Genomic DNA, 12,213 nt, shown 5'->3' on the forward strand with positions numbered 1-12,213 from the left:
GGGATGAAGGTCCCTTGAACTCAGTGGTGCTTACTTCTGACGGCATATAGAGTCAGTTTGTAAGACACATAGAGCTTTGCGTGGCGAGTTCCCGCCCCCCACCAAGGATAAATAAAGACACCAGACACCAGAATTTAAGGTTAAATGGGCGAATTAGGCCACAACTTTATTGAATTCAGGAATGAGAGGCATTGGCTTAGGCATTGGTCCTATTGACTATCCGGCTCCAGCCCATTTGCTGGAGACACGGGAAGGGTTAACACCATAGTGGGGGAGTCTCCTGCTGAGGCACGTCAACTAGGAGCTCCCCTGGGTCACCGCTCGGGGGCGTGCCTTAGGCCCACACCTCCATAGGCTTCGGACAGGGCCACGCTCCCCGGAGTCCTTTACCGGACCACCCTTCGTTCTCTGTGGGGAGGTGATGGCGCTCCTCCCCCCCCCCACATCCTCTTAACCCCTTCTTACCAATGCCTAACCGCCAATGCCGAGGAGTTGTGACGAGTTGCTACGAGGTAGGCGAAAATCCAAATGGCTGCAAATTGCCAATTGGGAAAAATTCCTACCATGCCCCTTGCGGTGACAGACCGAAGTCCATAGCAAAGTCAGAAACCTACCTAAAGGGAGGGAGGGTGGGAAAACGTGGGGGCTAGCTAGCAAAAGAGGGCGAGCCCAGGCCGCGCCGGCCCTAAATAGGGCAGGCCACGCCCCCCCAGCCACCCGATTGGCTGGCTGGGTGGACGACGCGGCCGGGATTCCCCTGCTCTCGCGGGGGCTGCAACCAGCCCCCGCTCACGTGGGGTGGGCGTGAAGCCCGCAACCCCACCTCCTGGGCCAGGTCCGGAAGTGGCTTTAACAAAGGATCTTCAACCAGCTGAAATGCAACCCTTGGCTTTTCGTTAGAAATGCAAGCAAGCCTGCAAAGAAGGGTTGCCATTTTAATTGCTAACATTAAGTAGGGACCCCTTCAAGGAAAAGAGAAGGGAGGGCCAGAGGTCACTGGTAGAACATCTTCTCTGCATGCAGAAGGTCCCACTTTCAATCCTTGACATCTCTGGCTGAGAAGGACTCACGTCTATAATCCTGGGGACCTGCTGCCGGTTTGTGAAGACGATACTGAGCTAAATGAACTGATGGAAGGATCTGACTCAGCTTCCTATGTTCCTGTGGAGTATTCCCTCACTCTCTGGTTTCCTCTATGCTAATCTGTCACAAAAACTTGAAAACCTCAATAATACCTCATTCGCTTTGCCTCAGCATCATCACTTCTGCTGTGAAAGATGTCCTACACTGGATTCCCCCTCTGCTACTACAATAAAATAACTACTACAACTAATAATAATAATAAATACTTCACTGATGGCCATAATCAAACTCAGCAGTATCCCTGCTGAAGGATGTGTGAAGAGCGTGAAGAAGCGTTCACTAAAATATGTATGTAGCAGACACTACTAAGTGATTCAGGGTGGCGCTGTGGGTTAAACCACAGAGCCTAGGACTTGCCAATCACAAGGTCGGCGGTTCGAATCCCCACGACGAGGTGAGCTCCCGTTGCTCGGTCCCTGCTCCTGCCAACCTAGCAGTTCGAAAGCACCTCAAAGTGCAAGTAGAAAATAGGTACCGCTCCGGCAGGAAGATAAACGGCGTTTCCGTGTGCTGCTCTGGTTCACCAGAAGCGGCTTAGTCATGCTGGCCACATGACCCGGAAGCTGTACACCAGCTCCCTCGGCCAATAAAGCGAGATGAGCGCTGCAACCCCAGAGTTGGCCACGACTGGACCAGGGGTCCCTTTACCTTTACCTTTACTAGGTGATTCACCACAAACTAGACATGTTTATTTTTCCTCAGGGGCTGTTACAGCTAGAGACAGAATTGGATTGCCCTTACACTGTAATTAATCTATGTTTAAGAAAGCAATTAATGTCTGAAGCTACCATATACTAAGTCAGACCATTGTCAGTCCAGGTCAGTATTAGCTATTCTTGCCAAGGTTAGCTCTTGCTACTTGAAGATCATTTTGAATGTAGGTGCTCGTGATTGAATCTGGGTCCTTAGGAATGCCGCGTAATGTACTGTTACTGAACCGTTTCTATCAAAAGATTCAGATGAAAGCATGTTTGAGGCCAGGAAATGTTTTCTTCCTCTGCTTAGTCTCTCTGCCTTGTTTGGAGGCCGCAACACAACTCAGTGGTAGGCCACCTGCTTTGTATGACAAAGATTTAGGTTCCAATCTACCTTCTCTGTCCTAGAGCAAGGCTGTTGAAGTCCAGCTGCAGCCTGCTTTGATGTTTGAGGTTAAGGGTCTAAATGGAATAGCCAAAACCAATGTTGTATAGGTCTGTTTTAGGCCCATTTTAATGGGCATTTACTTAATATTTCAGTTCTAACCTGGAGGCAAAACCATTGGGCAGCTTAAAGCAATTGTTCCTTTTTTATCATATGTACCGAACTTAGTACAATCCCATATCATTTCAGGTTCCAAGCATCCAAAGTAAGTGCTTTTCTTAAGACCTTAAACACCTCTGATTTCAGCTCACTGTGAACAGACCCCTGTTTTGTTTCATGCACACCCATATGTAGGTTTCAAATTGCCATGTAGTGTGTGCAAGACTTCATCTCTTGTCAAGATTTACAACCTGGTCTTTTAGATATCAATCAAAAGCACATTTTCAACAATGTCCTCATTTACATTTATCTAATGTTTAAGGTCATTTGTGATCATTTGAGTGTATTTCAGCATATGGAATCAGTGAATAATAGATTTCAGCTCCATGCTGTGAAGAAAGATTGTGTTTTTACAAGACATAATGTTGTTTACTGGGTGTTAATAATCACTAATTAATAAACATATCTAGATTTCTAAAATGTTGCATTTTCTGTGATGGAAATGTCAAGTGTTTAACTTGCTGAGTGCAATAGCATTTGCTTCCTTCTCTGCATAAAATAATTTAATTACAGAAAGATGTGCAATGTTGTACTGCAATATAGAGCTCATTGGTCTTTCCCATTTTGGTACCTATAGATTCCCATTCAAATATTTCATATCAATAAAAACTATTTATAGCATACTCTGTGCTATGCTACCATAAAACAGTTTGAATTGTGCCAATATAAATTTTGACTAACATCCTTTTACCCATTTCACTATTTTATTTCTATATCGTTGTTTCTATAACTCTCTCCACCTGAAACATATATACTTGCAGGCAATTTCTACTGAAATTAACAGGAGCTTTTCCCCAACCAAATGAGTTGAAGCATATTTTCAATTAGTGAGTGGTCTTACTCAAAGTCGTGTAAACAGATAATGGTTCCCTTGAAACCTAGGCCTTGGCTATATTTTAAAATCATTGCTGCACATATTTGTATCCCTAAAATAACATGTTCTCTGCTACAGAATTGAGCTCTATGACTAGATATATCTGTTTGGTAGCTAGGATTTATCCTCTCTGAGTGGAACCCCTGTCAGGTTTTCAGTTACATTGCTACAGTCAGGTGCCTGCGTCTTCCACAATTGAAAAATTGTTGGTGGTTCTGCCATTCTTACACTTCTGTGTAGGTTGTACATGGAATATTGGAGAAACAGTATCAACAATAGTCTTTTGTTCCCCGAATACCAAGGTCCCTATTTAGGTTGCCCGACTATATTTTATAGTGTATAGTATAGTATATAGTATAGTATATAGTACTATATTTTATATTTTATAGGGGACGCGGGTGGCGCTGTGGTCTAAACCACTGAGCCTCCTGGGCTTGCCGCTTGGAAGGTCAGCAGTTCGAATCCTTACAACGGGGTGAGCTCCTGTTGCTCAGTCTCAGCTGCTGCCAACCTAGCAGTTTGAAAGCACGTCAAAGTGCAAGTAGATAAATAGGTACCGCTCTGATGGAAAGGTAAATGGCGTTTCCGTGTGCTGCTCTGGTTTCACCAGAAGTGGCTTAGTCATGCTGACCACATGACCCAGAAAAACTGTCTGCGGACAAACGCCAGCTCCCTCTGCCAGTAAAATGAGATGAGCGCCGCAACCCCAGAGTCGTTCACGACTGGAATTAACGGTCAGGGGTCCCTTTACCTTTATTATATTTTATGTTGAATACCTGCCAAGCACATGTCTGTGTATAGGAGTGTAAGACTCAGGGTGGGGGTGGAGTGCTTTCAAACAGTTATGGCCCATATGTCTCATACAAAATACAAAAGAGAGGTGGCCAATTATGCTTCTTTAAACATTTTATTAATCCTCGCATTACATCACACGTTATGCCTTCCCCCTACATCCTCTAGTTACCTTAACTGTTGGGGGATTCTTTCCCCACCCACCTTTCTATGAGAGAGCCCAGGATACTTCCCACCCTTTATTCAGGGTAGGATCGCCTGCAGTCGAATTTCAGTGGGGTGGCTTTTCTAGCCTTATTATCTGAGTGCTGAGAGGAGTAGCCCTTCACTTCCTGGGCCTCCTCTCAGCTTGTGCCCAGAGGCTCCTTCTTCTGCCGCTGACCACGCTATCTTTCTCACTTACATCTGGAAGATATTGGAGGGATTGCCCTTCAAGCAGGCACTTTACTGTCCTGGTCTTCTCTTGCCCTCTCTGTGATCTGGTTTTTCCCATTCTTTCTGGAACCGAACTCCCCCCCTCTCTCCTGTGGGGGGTTCTGATCTCCTGCTCTGCCCAGGATGGAAGGCAGAAGCAGGATTTGCACCCACAGGGTCCCAAGCCGCCTAGCAAGGCATCCTCATGCCATTTCCAGGAGGCTTCCCTGGCGCCCACTGTGGGTTCATCTCGAATCTCCCATAGGGGAAACCCAGCCTGCAGGTGCTGCTCCAACCATCTCCTCCTCTTGGCTCCATCAGAGATGGATGGTCTGACTAAGACTGCTGCTGAACAGGTTGCTGCTGCTGCTGCTGCTGCATCTACTGGCAAGATGCCTGCCTTCCTCTACACACTCCCTCCATGGAGCCTTCTTTTTTACTTATCAATTTCATAAAATTTATACAATGCTTGATTGTGTTCTTTAAAAAATACAAAAAACTTCAAAAAATAAAACAGATCAATCAGGAAAAATTCGCAACCATACTTTAAAATACTAAAACAGACTAAAATTATCTCAACTTTCTAAGTAGGTTCATCTAAACAGGAATGATTTTAGCAGGCACCAAAAAGAGTACAGTTCACATGAAGACAAAGTCCAGATGAAGTCTGACTAGTGCAGAGTAAAGTTGAACTCTCATTTCCCATGTTTGGGAAACTATGGTACTATTAATGCTGGCTAAAAATTGCTTTAGCCCTTTTTTGCCACTGCATCACACTGCTAACTCGTGTTCAGCTTGTGATCGACTACAAACCCAATATACTTTTCATATATAGCCAGGTTTCCCTCATCCTATACCTGTGCAAAATTATTATGATTAACTAAACAATTTCTTTTTTTATTTGTCAATGATGCATTTTATTTTGTTAGCTTTGGCCCATTTTTATCAAGGTCTTTTTGAATTTTATTACCATATTATGAGATGCTAGCTACTCTAACATTTACGTCATCTGCAAATCCCGCCATTGATTAAAATTTTGGAAAGTATTCATGGGTTCCATGTGCCTGTCACAGGAATTATGTTGAATTCTAGTGTGCCTTTTCATTTCATTATCTATAGGTTGCCTACTTTATATTCACAATTTCAAAGCACCTATGATGGAATTAGTCAAGGTATTTAACCTTAGTGACCATACATGAAAGCGTAGAGAAGTTGTGTTTCCAATTTCACAGCCAGTTTTGTCTCACCTTCTCCCAAAGGCCTTTATGATGACCTTTCCAAAGGCCAGGCTAAGTTTCACAACTCTGCTGGAGATTTGTCATCACTGTGGGCTTTCCAGTAGCAAAGTGACCCATGATGACTTGAATATTGCCCATGAGAATTGGCAGCCAAGGCACAATAATCGGAACATCTGAGGTTGAACAGTTTTCCAGTAGCCCTGGGTGTAAATCAGGTGCTGATATCAAGGTCAGAGAAAGCAGTAGACTGCCTGACTCTAAACAAAGCAGAGAACTGTACCTGATAAAAATAAACCCCTTATTCTCAGAGTATATACAGGATATTGTCATAATCTCATTTTATCCTACCACTGGAGCATTTAAGATTTCTTGGTAATGCAACTGAAGATCTACAGTAACGGCACTTCAGATGTCCTTGGAAAGTCCTTGGAAAGTTACACAGTGAAGTGAAGACCAGTGATAGACTGGAAGGCCATAGCTCAGTAGTAGGACATCTACTTTGCATACAGAAGGTCCCAGGATTAATCCCTGGCATCTCCAGGTGAGACTTGGAATGTACCCTGCCTGGAATCATGGAAAGCTGCCACCAGACAATGTAGATAATATTGAGCTAGATGGAGCAAGGGTCTGACTCAGTATAATGCAGCTTACTAGGGCCAAACAGAAGGTGCTGCTCCTCAGTAGCAGAGCACATGCTTTGCAGGTTTGAACCCTGACATCTCTGGAGAGCAATTGCCAGTAGACAGTCCTGATTTAAATGGACCAATAGTCCAACTCTGTAAAAAGCAGCTTCCTAACAATCTTAGAATCTCCTCCACTTGGTGATAGGTAGAGTGGTGCAAATAAAATGCATATGGGGTGCCACCAAGTTGGATGATATCTCAGGCACAGTGACCTTGTCAAGTTCCATAATGGATTGCCTTGGACTGGCTTAGTCTGTCAGCACAGGGGACAGACATAGCAACTGGGATGATGCAGTTTCCTGTATACCAGCTGCAAAGTTCATGACGCGTACGGTCTGAGAAGGTGTGTCACACAGTTTGTTCCTGTATGGTCACTATATTGTCAATATTCAAGGCGTCATGGGTCACTTTGCTACTGGAATGCTATTCTGTCCCTCTAAAGGATGCCAGGGTTCTGTGAACAGCCTTTCCTGGTGCGTGGCGATATAAAGCTGTGCATCTTTGTATTCTCCTCAGTAACCCTGGAGAGCTCTTGCTAGCCACCATAGACAGTCCTGAGCTAGACGGGCCAATGTTCTGAGCTGGTGTAAACCCATATTCCAATATCGTCTTTACTCTTCCAGGTTGTTAAGTGGCAATCTTTCCCACCACCTGCTGCTTCATCCCTTTAATCTGAAGTTGCCAGGGATTGAACCTGGGGAACCTTGGCATGTGAAACATGTGCTCTGCCCCCGTTCTGCAGTCCCTCTCCTTGCAAACGTAAAGCAAACAGAGAGAATGGTCTTAGCCTAGCCATCTACTTTATTTCATGGTCCTTCCCTGTCTCCAGCAATTGTGCAACCCAACAAGGACTGTACATGGTACTGTTTCTGCACATTTGAATGAGTCTTAAGTGCACTGTGTTAAACAGATAGGGCCTTCATCCTGCCTGAAGAAAGTCATCTCCCCCAAGTTGCCATCATATCTACCTGATGCTGAAGAGCTTGTTTTTTCCCCTCAGTGAAAACTACCAATATATATGGAGAGAACATTGTTCTGCCAGAAGGTGGCAGAAGTAAAATAGGCACATGCTAGCCTTATCACCTGGTACAAGAGTTCAGGGTGTGGAAGGCTACAGATAAAATCAAATATTAATTCTCAAGGTACTTCTTCTCAAAGCATTAGCTTCGCACTGTCATCTGTAAGAATCTTTCTGGCTTGATCTAGTCATTTTAATCTGGTATATACTTGAAGGGCAATTTCAAATGAACCCTCAAGTACAATACCACTTCATTAAGCACATCTAAACTGTTCCTTGGTTTGAATCTGGTGCCTCAACCAAGAAAACAGGCTAAGAATGTCAACAATCTTCCCTCTCTGACCCCCTCTGGGTTCTGATTCCACTTTCTCATATCCTGAGTATCCTTGTCTTTTTAAGCTAAGCAAGGATATAAGAGAAGAACAGGTGATAGAAGGGAACAGAGAGAGATTTATTTGAAAACAATAAAAACCCTCAGTACCTTTTGAGCCACAGTACTTTATCAATATACTGGAAGTTTAAGATGTGTGTGTGTGTGTGTGTGTGCGCGTGCTGAATGTCTAGAAAACAGTGGATCAGAATAATAACTTCATTTCAAGTATTTGATCCAGATACTTTAGATTTAGTTTTTGTGGTGTGACATATTATTTCAGTTCTTCTCAAAATAGAAATCCGAGTGAAAAGTTTAGATATTTCAGTGTGCTACCAAGCCAGATTCAAGGTGCTCTTGCTAACATATAAGAACATGGGGTCTGACTATATGAAGAAATTACTGTTCCCGTATAGAATTGCCCCTTTGTTAAGATCAGAGGTCTTACAGGGAGCAGGAGCAGAAAGGAGAAGGAAGTTCTGTTGCAGAAGCAGAGGTCTGTTGTGCCAGCAGAACAGCAGTGTTGGATATAACCCTCTATCTTCATTGTGTGGATCCCAATACTTAATTTACAGGGTAAAATATTTGCAACTTGGGGGGAATTTCTGGAAATCTTAGAAACTGTCATGGGTATCACAAAATACCCAATTCACAGAAGAAAAACTGTCAAAACTGACCTGCAAAAAAACCAACATGGGGAAAGCACTGTGCCTTCCCCCCTCCCCCATAAGAGAAATTAAAAAGGCAGGAGCCTCACCCCAAACAGGCAACCCTCCAACCAAGCAATAAAAACCACAAATGTAGATACACACAAACATAAACTGGGTAGTGGGGGACATAAACTTGGATTGGGTACTGTTTACAGATTTGTTAAAATTTAAGTGGCATATAAATTGTCCAATTTTATTTTATTTTTCAACTGTGATGCCCAGAGGCTATTCTCCTGGTGGTAGTGCTATCAGCTGAGGCACACTATATAGTAAACCCAGGGGGTGTATTTCCTATGGTGGCACCGGATGAATGGAACTCCCTGCCCTCAAAAATAAGGCAGGCCCAGCTGTGATCGACTTTTGATGCCTGCTTTAAAAAGACCTAGCTGTTTATTGAGGTGTTTGCTAGGTAATAATTCTCAGCTTGGGATAATTTCCAGCTTTGCTGACTATAGTGGATGGAATCTTAGAATCCTAGAATTGTAGAGTTGAAAGTCACTCCAAGGATCATCTAGTCCAACCCCCTGCAATGTAGGAATCTCAGCTAAAGCATCCATGATAGATGGTTATCCAACCTCTGCTTAAAAACCTCTAAGGAAGGAGAGTCCACAACCTCTTAAGGGACAGCTCTTACCGTTAAAAAGTTCTTCTAGATGTTTAGTGGGAATCTCCTTTCCTGTAACTTGAATCCATTGATTCGGGTCCTACCTTCCAGAGCAGGAGAAACCAAGCTTGCTCCATCTTTCATATAACAGCCCTTGAGATATTTGAAGATGGTTCTTATATCTCCTCTCAGTCTCCTCTTTTCTAAGCTAAACATACCCAGCTCCCTCAGCTGTTCCTCATAAGGCTTGGTTTCCAGTCCTTTGATTATCTTGGTCACTGTCCTCTACTCATGTTCTAGTTTGTCAATATCCAGAACTGGACACAGTACTCCAGGTGTGGTCTGACCAAGGCAGGATAGAGCAGTACTATTATTTCCCTTGATCTGGATACTACTGTTGATGCAGCCAAGAATAGCATTAGCTTTTATTTTGCTGCTGCTTCATCACACGGTGGACTCGTGCTAAGCTTGTGGTCTACTAAGACCCCTAGATCCTTTTCACATGTGCTACTGGGAAGCCAGGTGTCCCCCATTTATGCTGCTGTCCTACGTAAGTATAGAACCTTACATTTGTCCCTATTGAAATTCATGTTGGTAGTTTAGGCCCAGTTCTCTAAACTAAGGTCATCTTGAATCCCAATTCTATCTTCTACGGCATTAGCCACCCCTCTCAGTTTGGTGTCATCTGCAAATTTGATGAGGATCCCCTCAATTCCTTTGTCCAAGCCATTTTAAAGGCGTTGAACAACTACAGGCCCATGACAGATCCCTGTTGCACCCCATCTGTCACTTTTTTCCAGGATGACAAGGAACCATTAATGAGCACTTTTTGGGTTCGGTCAGTCAACCAGCTACAATGCCACCTAACAATTACAGTGGCTTAATGTTTTAATGTGTTTTGATTCTGCCGCATTTTGTCTGAATTTGGAAAATCGCTTTGGTGTCACTAAAATGATGAGTGGTGTTCAAATTATTTTAAATTAAACAATATGCTGCAATTTGATTAGCCAAAAACATGTGTAAACACTCTGAAGAAAGCTGATAATGTTGGAGAGTAACAGGGCACACCCACAGAGGCACCCCTTGGATTCTGCCGCCTGATTCAGCTGCCTCTGTCTGCCTCATGGATGGGTCGACCCTGTTCTCAGTTCACATGGCCGAAGCGAACAGGTTTCGGATCCAGCCTAAGTTCCCTCCCTTGAATGCCTCCCTTTTTGGAGCCTACACTGGCCTACGATCTGCTGGGCTGGGCTCACCCAGCAAGGCCCCAGCTAAGCCAAGCATGGGAAGTTACACCAACTGTTCTAGGAACAGGAGACCCTCCTATAGGTTTGATTCCTCACTGAGCAATCTTGAGTGTCAATATATTGACATTAGGCAGGCGCCATTAGTGTATTCTTTAAGATATCTGACTAAAATGTTTCTTTTTCAGAGGGCCTATTCAGACACACAATTGTGTTTCGTCATTTTTAACAGTTTTTAAATGTTCAAAATATATTTTCCCTTTTAATTTTCACTGTATTTTCATGACCAATACGTTTGCTGCCCTGGACCCCTTTGAGAGGAAGGGTGGGGTATAAATTTAATTAAACAAATAAATATATTTGTTTGTTTGTTTGCAGCAGCAAATAATCAGGAGTTTAATAATAATAAGAACAATAACAATAATAAACACAAGTCCTGTCACATTAAAAAATGGTTCTTTAAGTCCTTGTTTGCCTCCATTGGATTTCTTTCAGTGGAATGAAGGACTAGTGATGGTCTTTGAAGCTCAACTGCCAACTGCCATTGCTGTTTCAGGATTCTTAAAAAAGAAAAAAAAATCATCAAATGAGAGCTAACAACCCCACCAACTTACCTTTACCTAATTTTCACTGTTGTAACCTAAGTTTCCACGGAAACAGGGTTGAAAAAGCCGCCAGTAGCCAGCAGGCAGCCGGCAGCTGAGAGTGAGAACTCTCCTTTGTCACTTTCCACTAGTGGATACATGCTGAGCACTGAAAGTGCCAGTTTGCAAAGCCACCTAGATTTCTAAAATTTGCACCCCATTTAGAGTTTAAATGGGAGCGAAAGTGTGTGTGTGTGTGTGTGTGTGTGTGTGTGTTTGGGCTGGGGGTGGGGGAAGAGGTGATTAAATTAACCTACTGTTTTTCACCCTGCGATTGGCACAATACATTCCAGAAAAGGTGAATTGCGGAATTGACTTTTGCTTTATTAGATATCTTTCTTTCTTTTTATTATTATTATTATTATTTACATTCCACACCTTTACAGAATTACTTGTTTATATATGTGTGTGTGTGTGTGCAATGTGTGTGTGCATGCAATATGTATGGTTCTGCTGTTTTCAAGGGCTATACATGATACCCTTTTTGTCTTCCATGTCTATTGCACACGTTGCCAAATGATAAGACCCATTCCACCACCAGGAGGATATTATAAGTAAATCATAGACATAAATCACCCTGTGTGACTTTGGGAGATTACTTTTAACCAGGAGCAGCTTGTTGCCAATAGAAAACGAATGTTCACAGAACAGCGATAACCATGTACAAACTGACAAACCCATCGCTGCCTTCTGTTTATGCATCTCTATGTCTGCAGGTAGAAAATAAGTTATCTACTTTGATAACGAGGCAAGCAGTTGTATAAGAAGAAGAAAATTATGCTGCAATCACAAGCATACTTAATGCAGAGAAACTCCCACTTGAACGTATTTGGGCTTACTTCTGAATAGGCATTTTGGACCGCACTGGTAGAAAGACAGCACTTTCTTCGATATTACACACACACACACACACACACACAACAACAACAACAACAACAACAACAGCAGCAGCAGCAACAACAACAACAATAACAACTTCTGGTTATAAAGCTTCTTTATTTGGAAACCAAATACTAAAAATGTTTTATTTGCTAATACAGTATTACAGATATTAGGATTAAATAACATAATAGAGCAGCTAATAGCACAGATCTTGGAATTAAATAATATCATAGAGCAAAAGTTGACTGTAACTGCGTATTGTAAAGATTGTCAGTAGCAAAATAGTTGGCACAGAAGT

At 42.9% G+C, this 12,213-nt stretch overlaps 1 protein-coding gene across 2 annotated transcripts in view; it reads left to right on the forward strand.

Annotated features, from left to right (window-relative positions):
* The window catches only part of CAMKMT (calmodulin-lysine N-methyltransferase), a 233,931-nt gene that overhangs the window by 197,113 nt on the left and 24,605 nt on the right, over positions 1-12,213 (forward strand). The gene's annotated exons all lie outside the window — the stretch shown is intronic.

This window comes from Podarcis pityusensis (assembly GCF_964106645.2).
Source record: "Podarcis pityusensis genome assembly, chromosome: 3".
Lineage (NCBI taxonomy): Eukaryota > Metazoa > Chordata > Lepidosauria > Squamata > Lacertidae > Podarcis > Podarcis pityusensis.